Genomic DNA, 12,953 nt, shown 5'->3' on the forward strand with positions numbered 1-12,953 from the left:
CAGGAAGGTTGCATCCTGACCCCGCACAGCTGCTTGAATCCTGCTGCACTCCTGAGCCGTGATTAAAAGCATGAGCAAGGACATTCGCCTCCAAACTCAACTTCCAGTTCACAGGGGAACTGAACCCCTTACTGAGTGCTTTGTGGCACAGAGGATTTGGCAAATATTCTCAATTATTTATTTTTAAAAAAAACCCAAACTTTTCTCAGTAGGCTACAGTAGCTCTGCTCATCTATTATCTCGGCTACAACGTGGAGAGGATTATGTTCTGCACCTGAAAAAGAGATCCCAAGGTTGTTGATAAGACTCTTCAAGAATCTGGAGGAGGATTTAAGAGAAATACAGGAAGTGGCCAATTGCCAACTCGGCGGAAGCAGAGTTTAGAGCTCTACGCCCTGGACAAGGTCTCGGCCTTCATTCAGCTAGTTCAAGGCAGGCTACTCTCCTGCCCTCAAATAAGACTCCATCCTGAATTTTGGCATCCCTTATGAAACCAATTTCATCATGTTTTCAGAAAGGCAGCAGCATTCTCTTACCCCACAGGGCTTACTTCGGAGTTGTGCTCGTGGGTGTTGCATAGTACCACAGCTGTACCAAACACTTAACACTTAACTCGTGAGGGTTTTTACATGTGTATAAATTAATCTGTTAATCTTATATTGGGGTTTTCTTCAGCAGTCCTGGGGAAAATGAAGGTCTCTTTCTCCATTGCTTCCCTTTCTTCTGCACTCTATTTAAGATAACAGCATAAAAATAGATCTGTTATGTTTGGGCATTACTCAGATGAGTGTTTGGGTCTTTATTCCACACCTATGGCGGAGTTGCATTTTCCATTCTAAATAGAAAATAATTTGATTGGGACACTTGGCTGTATCGCCACTGGTTTCCCTTCATCCAGTATCTTGTTCTGTCTATGCAACAGGTTCTGCAGGGGCCTGGGAATATACAAACTTGCGCTTTCTTACCATTGTATCAATTTTGCTTTTAGCAAAGCAAATAGAAAATAGCTCAATTCCAAAGCGTAGTGGGTGATAGTAGCTGGAATGTATCACTTCTGTACTGTAACAAAAGATCAGCATCGTTATTTGAAACTTTAATTTTAGATAGCAGAGTACCAAGAGCTCCATCTTTCTGACGAATGAGCCAGCTTCATCATTTTAGGATCTTTCAGGCTACAGTAGCCACCACAGAACTGTTTGTTCCTGTGGAGCTTGCCAAGAAGGGCTGGTCTCAGATGGTTGTTTTGATGAGAAGATCATCCCTGTCCAAGAAGTAAACGTGAGAGTACTGGTTGAGCTTAACAACACCACTGGGGAGGCATGGCTCTTCACCCCAAAGTGATAGTTTGTGTTCCTTTATCAGTGTTGTTAGAGGGACTCTGAAAATAGATGCTTTCAAAACAAAACAAAATCACTTCTGACATTAACCCCAGACTGTTTCCTTTTTTTTTCCTATCTGTAAACAGCACAGCTTCCAGTTGTGTGTATTAATCTAAAAACTTTCTCATAACATGCTTCAAGTTCTTCCTCAGGCCAGCATTGCGGTCTCATTGCGATGACGTGGAAGGTGGCATGGGACTGTAAGCTGTGCTGAACGTGCTGCTGGCACGCTGAAATCAGGGATGTTGGCTCATTGGTTGGCATAGATGGGACAGAGATTTCCAAAGAGTGTTTTTAAAAAGAAATTACTATTTAAGAAAGAGGTATTTTTAACTTCTGCTTTTAAAATAAAGCAGTGAGTATGTGACGTTATAAGCCAGTCTATCAATCAGAATTGCTTTATTTGAATGACATTATGTTCTTTACAGCTTTTTTGCATTTTCTTTGCTTTAAGTGCCCAAAGGAAAGAAGAGAGTTGCCAACTGTGCAGATGAAATGACCTCCTCATATACATTTTGGTTTACTGGCGCACAGGGACATTACTGAAATACACTTAACTTGTTAGGGAATCTAGCACAGGAAAGGAGGAGTGGAGAACCTGGAATGGCAGTGTGCCTCCGTGGGGAGGAGAGAAAGCCAGTGGTGATGGGAGGGACACAGGTGAGGGGAGCAGCAGCCTCAGGTGTGGGATGCCAGCAAGGTGGCTGCTCGGGGAATGGGTGCTGGCCATGAAAGGAGATGGAGGAACAGACAAAGAGGAGAAGCGATGGCAGGAAAGGGGCAGTGGTGGAGACCAACGGAAGCTGTTGACTAGTGCAGTACAGTTTTAAAAGCTGGATGTTCTTTTCATAGTTGAGAAGTTCACCACTCTGGCTGTTACGGTGAAAGTGAGCCTTACTGCCAGGTGCAAAGATCATGCTACAAAGCTGTCGTGCCTGTAGCAGCCCCACGCTGTGCTTACACTCCATGTAGCCAGATACTGTATCTTTAGTATTTCTGTGCGTTGTAGAACCAAGTCTCTCTTCTCTGTGGTTAGTATGAGAACTAGGGAATCAAGAAAAAGAAACCTTTCTTCACTGTTGGCGCAGCACTGGATACCAGGTTGGTATGACTGCTGAACTTGAAAGGCCAACTTCTAGCTGTCTAACCGTGGGTGAAGCTGAGAGATTTGTCCCTGTTTGTGACAGGTGCTGACGTGGAAGATTAGGCAAAAATTGGAGCTGCCTGTTCCCCATTCATCGGAACTGAACTGCATACGGAAATGAAGCAGAAACAATAAAAGGCATAGTTTGTTTTGTTGTTGTGTTTGTAAATGAGCTTTATGAAGTTCTATAAGCTTGTACTAAAACTAGATCATGAGAAAATACAACTACTTTCTACTCATGTAGAGAAGGTCTCCTCTCCGGTCTGATTTTGTAGGCATTAATGTTAACAGATTTCCAGAGTTAGTGTTGCCAGCTCGGTGACTTCAGCATTTTTAATATTCTAAATCACATGTGTTACTGCTGATTGACTTTATTTTTGAAGACTAATATGCCCCAAATATGAGTTGGCTTCTTTCCTTTTATCATGTAAACGATGATTTAGGATTGCGTTGTCTTCTGTTGTCATTTCCTTTCTATTCAGCATATATAGCTATATTGATTTCTAACAAATATCTCCATTGCTAATGACATGAGCAATTTATTCCATATGACAGAGTTAGTTCAAGCTTCTTTCTGAATTCCTAAAGAGCAGGGGAACTTTATTTTTTAAATCATTTAAAGTCAGAAGGTTTTGTACAGGAGTCCCTCTTGCTGTTCTGATAACATATTTTCAACTTCGGAAAACTATCCTAAACCTGCTTCAGAGAAGAGTTTAAAAAGTCAGTTTCTGCTGTTCTAGGGATATTCTTCATATTATTTAAGCAGTAACATGCTAATATCCTAAGTAAGATATTCCAGCAAAAATACTTCATATTTAGGAGACAGTAAAAACAATAAAACTAGATTACGTGTGTAGACTTACCAGTCCTGCTGTTTGGGCAAGGATTTAACAGATTCCCAGACATCTAGCAGCTACTCCTGGAATCGGCAAATGCCAAATAAACTTGAGACAACTCTGCAGCTGAATAACAGGGAGTCTCATGTGTCCTGCTTTGCGACCTGCCAGTATTGGCAGGTTTATGTGTCTTTTCGTAACAGTGCTGGGAACTTTTAATATTTTTTTCCATTTCGAGAGAATTTTTTGGAGAGAAACAAGTGACATCCTACAAACACATTTGTTCATTTAATAGTAACTGCTTCTCAGCTTGAACAGAATTTTAGATCTCATAGAAACAGTAGAATTTATCTGCTGTTTTTTAGGCTCCACTGTTAAGTACCTTCTGTCTGGACACAACTGATGGAATTTCATAGGGAAGTATTAGGAAATGGCTGTAGGATTCTCCTCTTCCAGGAAACACTTTGGAAAGTACCTGATATTTGGATCTGTCAAGGCATTACAGAGGGAAAAGAAAATTTTCTTCAGAAGTTTATGAACCTGAAAGTAAATTATCTCTTGCAGGGTTATTCAGTATTTTACACAGATGTGAATTCCATCCTAAACTTAAATTAGTTTTGGGTTGTTTAAAGTATGATTTAGTTTTATGCATAGCTTACCTGATTTTAATTGAGGTTATTTTTTAAACTGCCAGTTTTTACTATCTGTCTTCATAGCTTTACTGCTGCTGAGCACTCTTGTATTACCAGTTTATTGCCACGTTGTACTTCATAGTTGCAATCTGTTCTTTTTATTATAATTATTTGTGCCTTATACCATGCTCTTTTCTGGATATTGATGGTTTGCATATGGTTGTTCTTTTTTAGTAAAGAATTGATTTAAAGATTTATGGTTGTTTGGACATTTAATTTTCTTCATGATGCATTCAGCTTCAATTTGGAAGTGTTTTCACGAGCAGTCGTGTGTAACATAAGTCATAATTTATAACTATATGAACCTTATCTTACATTGAGCAGCAATTTTTTTTTTATACGCTATGATATAACTTTGTTCTACTTTATATTAATTGCTAACAATACATAAACAATACCCTTTAACCTCCTAGCTTTCTCACAGATTTGGAGAAACTATAGCCTCATGATATGTTAAATTCTGATTGGGAAGAGGAGGAGGAGGGAAGGAGTTTTTCCTCTTTTCACTTTTCCATTTGGAAAATTTCTTTTGGCTTTATCTTGAACTGTGTGCATTCATATAACAAATCAAAATCTCTATCAAAAAGAAAATCCCCCATTCAGATATCTATCAGAATGCAGTCTGTGGTCTCAGATGCCTATGATAATTACAATTTTATTAAAACCAAACAAAAACTACAACCCCCCCAGCCCACCAACCACCTCCATGAGAATTCTAAGCAAAACCTCAGGCATAATAAAATGGAAGGTGAATTTATTTCTTTTCTCCTCAGAATAGAACTTCTGAGACTCTGAGATCTCGCATTTTCCAGGAAATCCATAGGATCTGAGCTCAAATCAGTCTTTCCAAGACTAAGTTTAGTTTATTTTCTAGACTACAGTTCTACTTTTCTTTGTCCCACTACTTAGTAAGAGATGATCCCTCAAATTTACAACGCCAAACAAAATTCCAATAACTTTGTAGAACTACATTTTGAATTTTTGTTTGGAAGGTAATGAAAAAGGTGGCTTTGAAAAAAATAGTTGAAGTCTAAAATTCCAGCAATGAACCATCTCCAGTGTGTTGTTATATCGGCATTTTTTGCAGTTGTCGTGAAAGAGAAAGAAAAGGAATGTGACTTTATTGATCTCAGTGGAGTTCACCATTGCCTTCAGTTTCTTCCACTGGCAAATGTGTCTGACTTAATCTATATTCGAGTCTTACTATTGCATTTCTGAGCCAGTTTCTACAGTTTCTGCATTTCAGCTTGAGTTTGTGAGAAAAATACGTACTAATTTTGGGTGGGGGAAAAAAAGAAATCGTCACAGCCATGTTTCGCAATGTTCGCTTGTTTCCTAATTAAGTAAGGGATTCTCATTGAAATTTTTTCTCCCAATAGTTTCTTTGCAGTGTTTTCTATTTTCATTTCCTTTCTTGATCCTTTTAAAATCACCTCTTACAAAACATGTTTATTTTATGGTTGTGCAAGGATATTGTTATTGAAAATTAATCTGAACTAAATGCGTGGAGTTTCTTTGTTTTAAAGACTAGCATGTTAAAGTTTAAATATGAATTCTGGGACAAACAAAGAGTAAAAATATTTTATCTTGGCACAGATGTAAGATTTAGCTAAGATAAGCTAATAGATAAGTATACACCAAAAGTCATTGCAACTAGAAAAAATGGAAAGAAATGAGAAGGATGCCAAAGGCTCTTTTTGAGAAATAAAGAGGAATAGTTTGTATAATACTTCTGAAGATACATACAACAGTTTTGACATAAAATACTGCACACAAAGTAAGGGGAGACTTAGACCATTAAAAAAATGTCTGATTTCTTGGTGTTCCTACTGGAAGAGAGAAGCCAGCTTTAAAATTTAATAACTCTTTCTGCTTTACGTCCAAAAAATACAACTTGTGATTAAAATTTGCAGGAATCATGCCAGTGATTTGTTGCATGCATGCATATGATTAGTTACAGCATGGAATCAAAATCTTTCTGAACAAGGGAAAAAAAATCTGACTCAATCGAGTCACCCTTTTAATAATTGATGTCTGATCTTTTCGCAGCCACAGATATCTGTAAAACAAGAGGGATAAGAGAACATCTTTTGAGTTACACTTCCAACTGGCCCGTCTATAATTAGTGGTATCTTGAACAACATTTATTTCTGAAAAGGTTATTTTCTCTTTTTGGAGATTGTCTTGTCAGTGTTGGAATAAAACTGTAGAGTAAAATTCAGCAGAGAGAACAAAACTAGGAATTAAACATGGATCTGGTATTACGTGACTTGATTCTGTCAAGACGGTACTGGAAGTTAGTAAGCCTCCATTACATGGTATAAACTGAGTGTTTGGTTAAGGGCTTTCTTAATGGGGTTGTTAGAAATTTGAAGCATTTAAATCTATAAATATTTTTGAGCTGATTTAAGGCTTAGTGATGTGATGCACCTTAGAACAGTTAAACACATAGAGAGAGACATTTACAGTGCTTAGAGTCTGCAGAAGTTGATCTGTGCAAAAGGTATTGCTATTGCTGACATACATCAGTGTATAATACGTCAAGGATTAGTATTTTGTAATTTCTCTTTTTCTGTGTTTAGGGGTTTTTTTTATTTTTTTTTATTATTTTTTAATTTAATTTATTTAATTATCTCACATGGTTTTTTTTATATGTTCTAGCTGATATTTTGACAGAAATGATCGATAAGTTTCCAGGGCAAAGAGAAAAGATGAGGATTACTTGCAGAAAGGATGTGCAAAGAAGAAAGGTAGCTGGAGGCTGAAGGGAATAAGAGCCGTAGTGCAGAGATCAGGAATAGCATCATCCTAATGGCCACGTACCTTATGCTTTGTGTCATGTCTGGTGCTGGCTGTTCTGGTAAAACAGTACAGCACGAGCTTTCTTATCCAACCACATCTCTTTTCTCCTTGGGGTTTGATCCAATGTGGAATCTAGAGGCAGAAGCAATCCTCTGTCTCCTGAACTTTGAGGAGATAGTTTCACATGGAAACTTTCTTTATAAACCTCCTGGCATGTGGAAGAGCAGGACTCAGTCTCACGGGCACAGATTGCTGGGACCAGGGTTCAGGTGATTAATTTGGGCAGCAGCTGTGTATAAGAGAGTGTTTTGAGGGTTGCAGAAGAAAAGGCTAAAGCTGGAATGAGGTAAGTCTGTGACTCCACTTGGGATGCGCCTGTGTGCTGTGAGTCACTGGCTGAGTGTGCGAGGTGAGAGTTATCTTGGCATAAGCTGAAGTGTTTCTTCTCTTCCAGAAAATGAATCACCTGCTTTGGAGTGTATCTTTTTTTAATTAATTTTTATGAAGTAAACAGTTTTCAGAGACATTCAAATATGTGGTTTTTACTGGCATGGCAGCGGATGTTTCAAGCGAAGGAAACTCACCCACCTGTTGGGGCCAGTATTTTTTAAACTTTTCCCATAAACGTGTCTGAATGATCAGTACAGTGCCAGAAACGCTGTCCTGCTGGCACTGCAGCTTTATTCCCAGAAATATCACTGAGTAAAGACACCAATGCAGGCAAAACTGCCAAGTGATCTTCATTCTCAGTCTACGTCTGTTTACTGTCCTTCCTTTGTCCGCTTCTAGCTTTGAAGGGAGAAATTTTGTTGTGTTAAAATCTGAAAAAAAAAAAAAAAAAAAAAAAGGGAAGACGTTAATAAGATGTGCTGTCCCTAGAGACACTGCGCGTGGGCTAGAAGTTGTCCTGACACAAAAAGAAACTTCATAAGGAGTGGAAGAAAGGACAGCTGGAATGGGGGGCATATAAGGAAGCTGTCCGAGCAGCAAGAGACCTGGTGAGAAAAGCTAAAGCTCAGTTAGAATTAAATCTAGCCAAGGAGATCAAGGGAAACCACAAAAATTTCTATAGGTACATTAATGGTAAAAAGACGACTAGGGAGGGTGTGGGCCCCCTCAGAAGGAAAACAGGGGAGCTGGTGACAAGTGATATGGAGAAGGACGAGGTTCTCAACAACTTCTTTTCCTCAGTCTTCACTGGCAAGGGCTCCAGCCACACTCCCGGAGTCACAGAAGACAATGGAGGGTTTGGACAGAACTGCCCATCGTAAGTGAAGATCAGGTTCGTGACCATCTGATGAACCTGAAAGTGAACAAGTCCATGCGACCCGATGGGATACACCCACGGGTGCTGAAGGAACTGGCGGATGAGATTGCTGAAGCGCACTCTATTATATTCCAAAAGTCATGGCAGTCTGGTGAAGTCCCCACTGACTGGAAAAGGGGAAACATAATCCCCATTTTCAAAAAGGCAAAGAAGGATGAACCAGGGAACTATAGGCCAGTCAGTCTCACCTCTGTGCCTGGTAAGATTATGGAGCAGATTCTCCCAGAGGCACCGCTGAGGCAGAAGAATAACGAAGAGGTGATTGGGTACAATTAACACGGCTTCACCAAGGGCATATCGTGCCTGACAAACCTGGTGGCCTTCTATGAGAAGGTCACAACATCAATAGACAAGGGGAGAGCAACTGATGTCATTTACCTGGACCTGAGCACAGCCTTTGACACTGTCCCGCATGACATCCTGGTCTCCAAGCTGATAAAATATGGGTTTGATGGACTGACAATTCAGTGGATAAAGAACTGGCTTGATGGCCACACCCAAAGAGTGGCTGTCAATGGGTCCGTGTCCAAGTGGAGGCCAGTGACAAGTGGAGTCCCTCAAGGATCAGTACTGGGACCAGTCTTGTTTAACATCTTCGTCAGCGACGTGGACAGTGGCATAGAGTGCACCCTCAGCAAGTTTGCAGACGACACCAAGCTGCGTGGGGCGGCTGACACACTGGAGGGAAGGGATGCCATCCAGAGGGACCTTGACAGGCTGGAGAGGTGGGCCCATGCCAACCTCATGAAGTTCAACAAGACTAAGTGCAAGGTCCTCCATCTGCGTCGGGGCAATCCCAAGCACCGATATAGGCTGGGCAGTGACTGGCTTGAGAGCAGCCCTGAAGAAAAGGGCTTGGGGGTGCTGATGGATGAGAGGCTCAACATGAGCCGTCAGTGTGCACTTGCAGCCCAGAAAGCCAATCGTATCCTGGGCTGCATCAGGAGAAGCGTGGCCAGCAGGTCGAGGGAGGTGATTCTGCCCCTCTACTCCACTCTCGTGAGACCCCACCTGGAGTACTGCGTCCAATTGTGGAGCCCCTACTACAAGAGAGATACGGACATGCTGGAATACGTCCAGAGAAGGGCCACGAGGATGATCAGAGGGCTGGAGCACCTCTCCTACGAGAACAGACTGAGAGAGTTGGGGTTGTTCAGCCTGGAGAAAAGAAGGCTCTGAGGAGACCTTATAGTGGCCTACCAGTATCTTAAGGGGGCCTACAAGAAAGCTGGGGAGGGACTTTTTAGGATGTCGGGGAATGGTAGGACTAGAGGGAATAGATTAAAACTAGAGATGGGTCGATTCAGACTAGATGTTAGGAAGAAGTTTTTCACCATGAGGGTGGTGAGACAGTGGAACAGGTTGCCCAGAGAGGTGGTGGAAGCCCCATCCCTGGAAGTTTTTAAGGCCAGGCTGGATGGGGCTCTGAGCAACCTGATCTAGTGGGAGATGTCCCTGCCCACAGCAGGGGGGTTGGAACTAGGTGAACTTTAAGGTCTCTTCCAACCCTAACAATTCTATGATTAAGCTTCGAATTGTTAGTTTTCTCTTTAACTTAACTGGTGTAAAAATTGTGAGGGCAGTGGTTGAACTGGTCAGTGTTACAGCAGAGAGGTAGAGTCTGGGAGGGGGCTGGCAGAAGACCAAGAGTGCCTTCAAGTTCTGTGTGTCTTCATGGATGGTGCCACAGAGATCTTCCTGAAGCTTCACATGAGATACAAGATACCTTGCAACCACAATTAGTTTACTTGAAGTATTTTTTTTCCTTGTTCTTCAGGGACTTGTATCTGTTTAGATGTGATGATTTACTTTCTGTGTTTTCCTTTTTACATATAAAAAGAATAGACAGTGTGATTTGTAATTCAAGGGTTTTGTTGTAGGTGTTAGCACAAAATAAAAGCGTCTGTATTTGGTGCATTGGGAACCGCATTAGATGTATGAATCAATCCATCTCGGCATTGACGTGCATTTGATGTGCTGTATGATAGAAGAGGAGCTACTTCGGACGGCCAAGTCCTATTTTCACACCTTTCTTTGACTCTCACTTAGAGTTCAGGCTCTTCTTCAGCTCTTGTTAGTAAAGGTTACATTAATATTAATGTGAGTTCAGGTGCCTGACCAGACTTCAGATTATCCATTACCTGTATATCAGCTTGATTCTGAAACAACTTGTTCACGAGGTGCAAGGAATACCTGCTGCTCGTATCATAAATCTATTAGGGAAGGCATTGGTGCTGGGCTGGGTAATTCCCAGTCTGACGGAGGTAATCCTGCAGGAGCTTTGCTTGTGGCTCCGTGTCTCATTCCTTAGGTCCAGCCTCCGAGGCAGCAAAGGCAAGCACAACGTCAAGCCCAGATGTGCAGCAAAAGTCACCTGCACCCAGGCTTCATTGTCAAAGGCAATTTATATTCTGAAGTAGGTGGTCTCCTGATCAGGATATCCACCACTGAACTCCAGCACCTTGTCACCAAAGGCTTCAGTATTGTGATCAGGCAGACTCCTGTCCCAACTTTGTGACATGGAAAAAAAATTTAAAAGTAATTATTTTTGCATTTCTCATTACATCAGTTGGGTTTGCCCTTGACTTGGGGATTTCCTCAAGATGGTGACTTTGCCACCTGTGTCACTTGGATTTTAAAATAATCCAGTTCATTTTTTTAGTCCAGCACCTTAACATCATTGTCTCAGAAGATAAGACAGTATGGAACTAACTGCACCTTTTATTCAAAAGGAGTCTGTTGTGTGTGATCGACTGAACCAAAGTTCTGTTTGTGACCAAAGGAGATGTTGAGATACTCAAGTTGCTCTTGCTTGATCATAAAGACCTGGCACTTGAGTATTTCCCAGTAAAACTGTGGCTGTGGAACCAACCTGTGATTTCAGTCCCACAAAAGTTGATTTCTTGGCTAATGGGTCATTTGTCGAGTCCTGCCTTCTCTCATTCTTTTAAGAATGTGTTTGTGAAAGATTTTGGAAGATAATCCATATAGCTTTTTTTCCCTTGCTAGGCAAAATACAACCCTTTTTTTTTTTTTCTTTTTTTCATTTTTGCCTTTTTTCCCTCATATCTGCATAGCTGCAATTAATTATAGAAGGCATTGAAATTTTTTCTGTATTGTTAATTAATATTTTGTTGGGTCAAGTGCCTTCTTTTCCTTGTCTTTTGAAGATATTTTTATTGTGAGGTAATGAGGACATTAAATTGTGCATGTTTTTCATACTAAATATATTTGAACTTTTTGCAGGATAGAAAATATATGATGTATTTTATAATCTTAGTATAATTACCATTGTGAACTTTAGTCACTGGAGCTAATCAGTACGTAGTTTGTTGTTACAGCTGGTTGATAAGTTTTCATTCATGGCATTAAATTCTTCCTTCTAGTTCTTATTTCTCTGACTGGCCTGACTTTCCCGTGATATGACAAAGGAAAACAGGGTGGTGCCACAATGCAGGCTAGTTATTTGGTTTTGTATGTAACGATTTCTAGGGAGAAAAGGGTCAGGAAAATAGTTACTACAGTTCTGAAGATGACCTGATGTTACTGCATTATGTCCAGTAATTAGTTTTTCCACCATTAATAACTTTTGCACATGTGTAAGTAGGACTGGTCATCTTGAGTTTTCTATGTTTTCTCAAAATATTCAACTTGTTAATCATTAGAAAGAATCATAGAATCATAGAATCTTCATGGTTGGAAAGGACCTTTGAGATCATCAAGTCCAACCAACCTACAATCTCTGCCACTAGACCATGCCCTGAAGTGCCAAATCTAGACGTTTCTTAAACACCTCTAGGGATGGTGACTCAACCACCTCCCTGGGCAGGCTGTTCCAGTGCCTGACCACTCTGTCAGTAAAGTATTTCTTCCTAATATCCAATCTAAACCTCCCCTGCCGCAACTTCAGACCATTTCCTCTGGTCCTGTCATTATTCACCTGGGAGAAGAGGCCAACACCCACCTCATTAGGACTTACCTAAGATTGTAAAAGTCATTGGCAGAGTGTTGCTCTTAATCAGAGGATATATAATTTTGTAATTAAAAATTGTATTTTTATAATTAATAGTACTCTGATGGGATATTTACTTTAATTCCTTCTCCTATCATCTCCTGAAATTTGGCACTTCTTGAAAGATGGAAAAGCTTTTGAGAAAGCTTTTTCTTAAATTTTGGGTTTAAATTTCAGAATAACTGATTTAAAAAAAATTGAAGTATAAATTCTAAATTACATTACAGAAAATAAGATGTTTCTTAATTTGCTCGTAGGAGTGGCTTTCTTTTCTATTATCATCTATTAAAGTAGTCTTACAGTAGAAATGTGAGAATTGTCTGCACATGATGGGAAAAACTTAAGAGTGGGAAAGGAAAAAGGCAGAATAACTCTTTTAAATGAGACAGGCTTAAATATTCAGACACATCAAAATATTATTGGAAACAGACTTTTGGACCAATTTCCTTTTGCAACCACGTATGTTTTTCCATCATCCTCATATTTTAAGAGTGTGGGTGGAAAATAAGCATATTAGTCTTAAATGCAACGGACAGGCCTATAGCATCATCAAATTTGTTATACTGGCCTGCCTCTTCCACAGTGTTCTTGTTCAGCAAAGACGGTCTGACAAGTAGGTACATCTTGAATCTTGGGGAACATTATTTTGCATTAAAGATACCACCTACATAAAACTTCATGTACATTTATTGTGGGGAACTATGTGGGTTTATTATTTCTGGGAAAAATCCTGCTTAATATTGCATTTAATAATTGAATCA

At 40.1% G+C, this 12,953-nt stretch overlaps 1 protein-coding gene across 1 annotated transcript in view; it reads left to right on the plus strand.

Moving 5' to 3' along the window:
* Nucleotides 1-12,953, plus strand: part of ARHGAP42 (Rho GTPase activating protein 42) — a 168,739-nt gene that overhangs the window by 94,603 nt on the left and 61,183 nt on the right. The window lies entirely within an intron of this gene.

This window comes from Rissa tridactyla, chromosome 1 (genome assembly GCF_028500815.1).
Source record: "Rissa tridactyla isolate bRisTri1 chromosome 1, bRisTri1.patW.cur.20221130, whole genome shotgun sequence".
NCBI classification, from domain to species: Eukaryota; Metazoa; Chordata; class Aves; order Charadriiformes; family Laridae; genus Rissa; species Rissa tridactyla.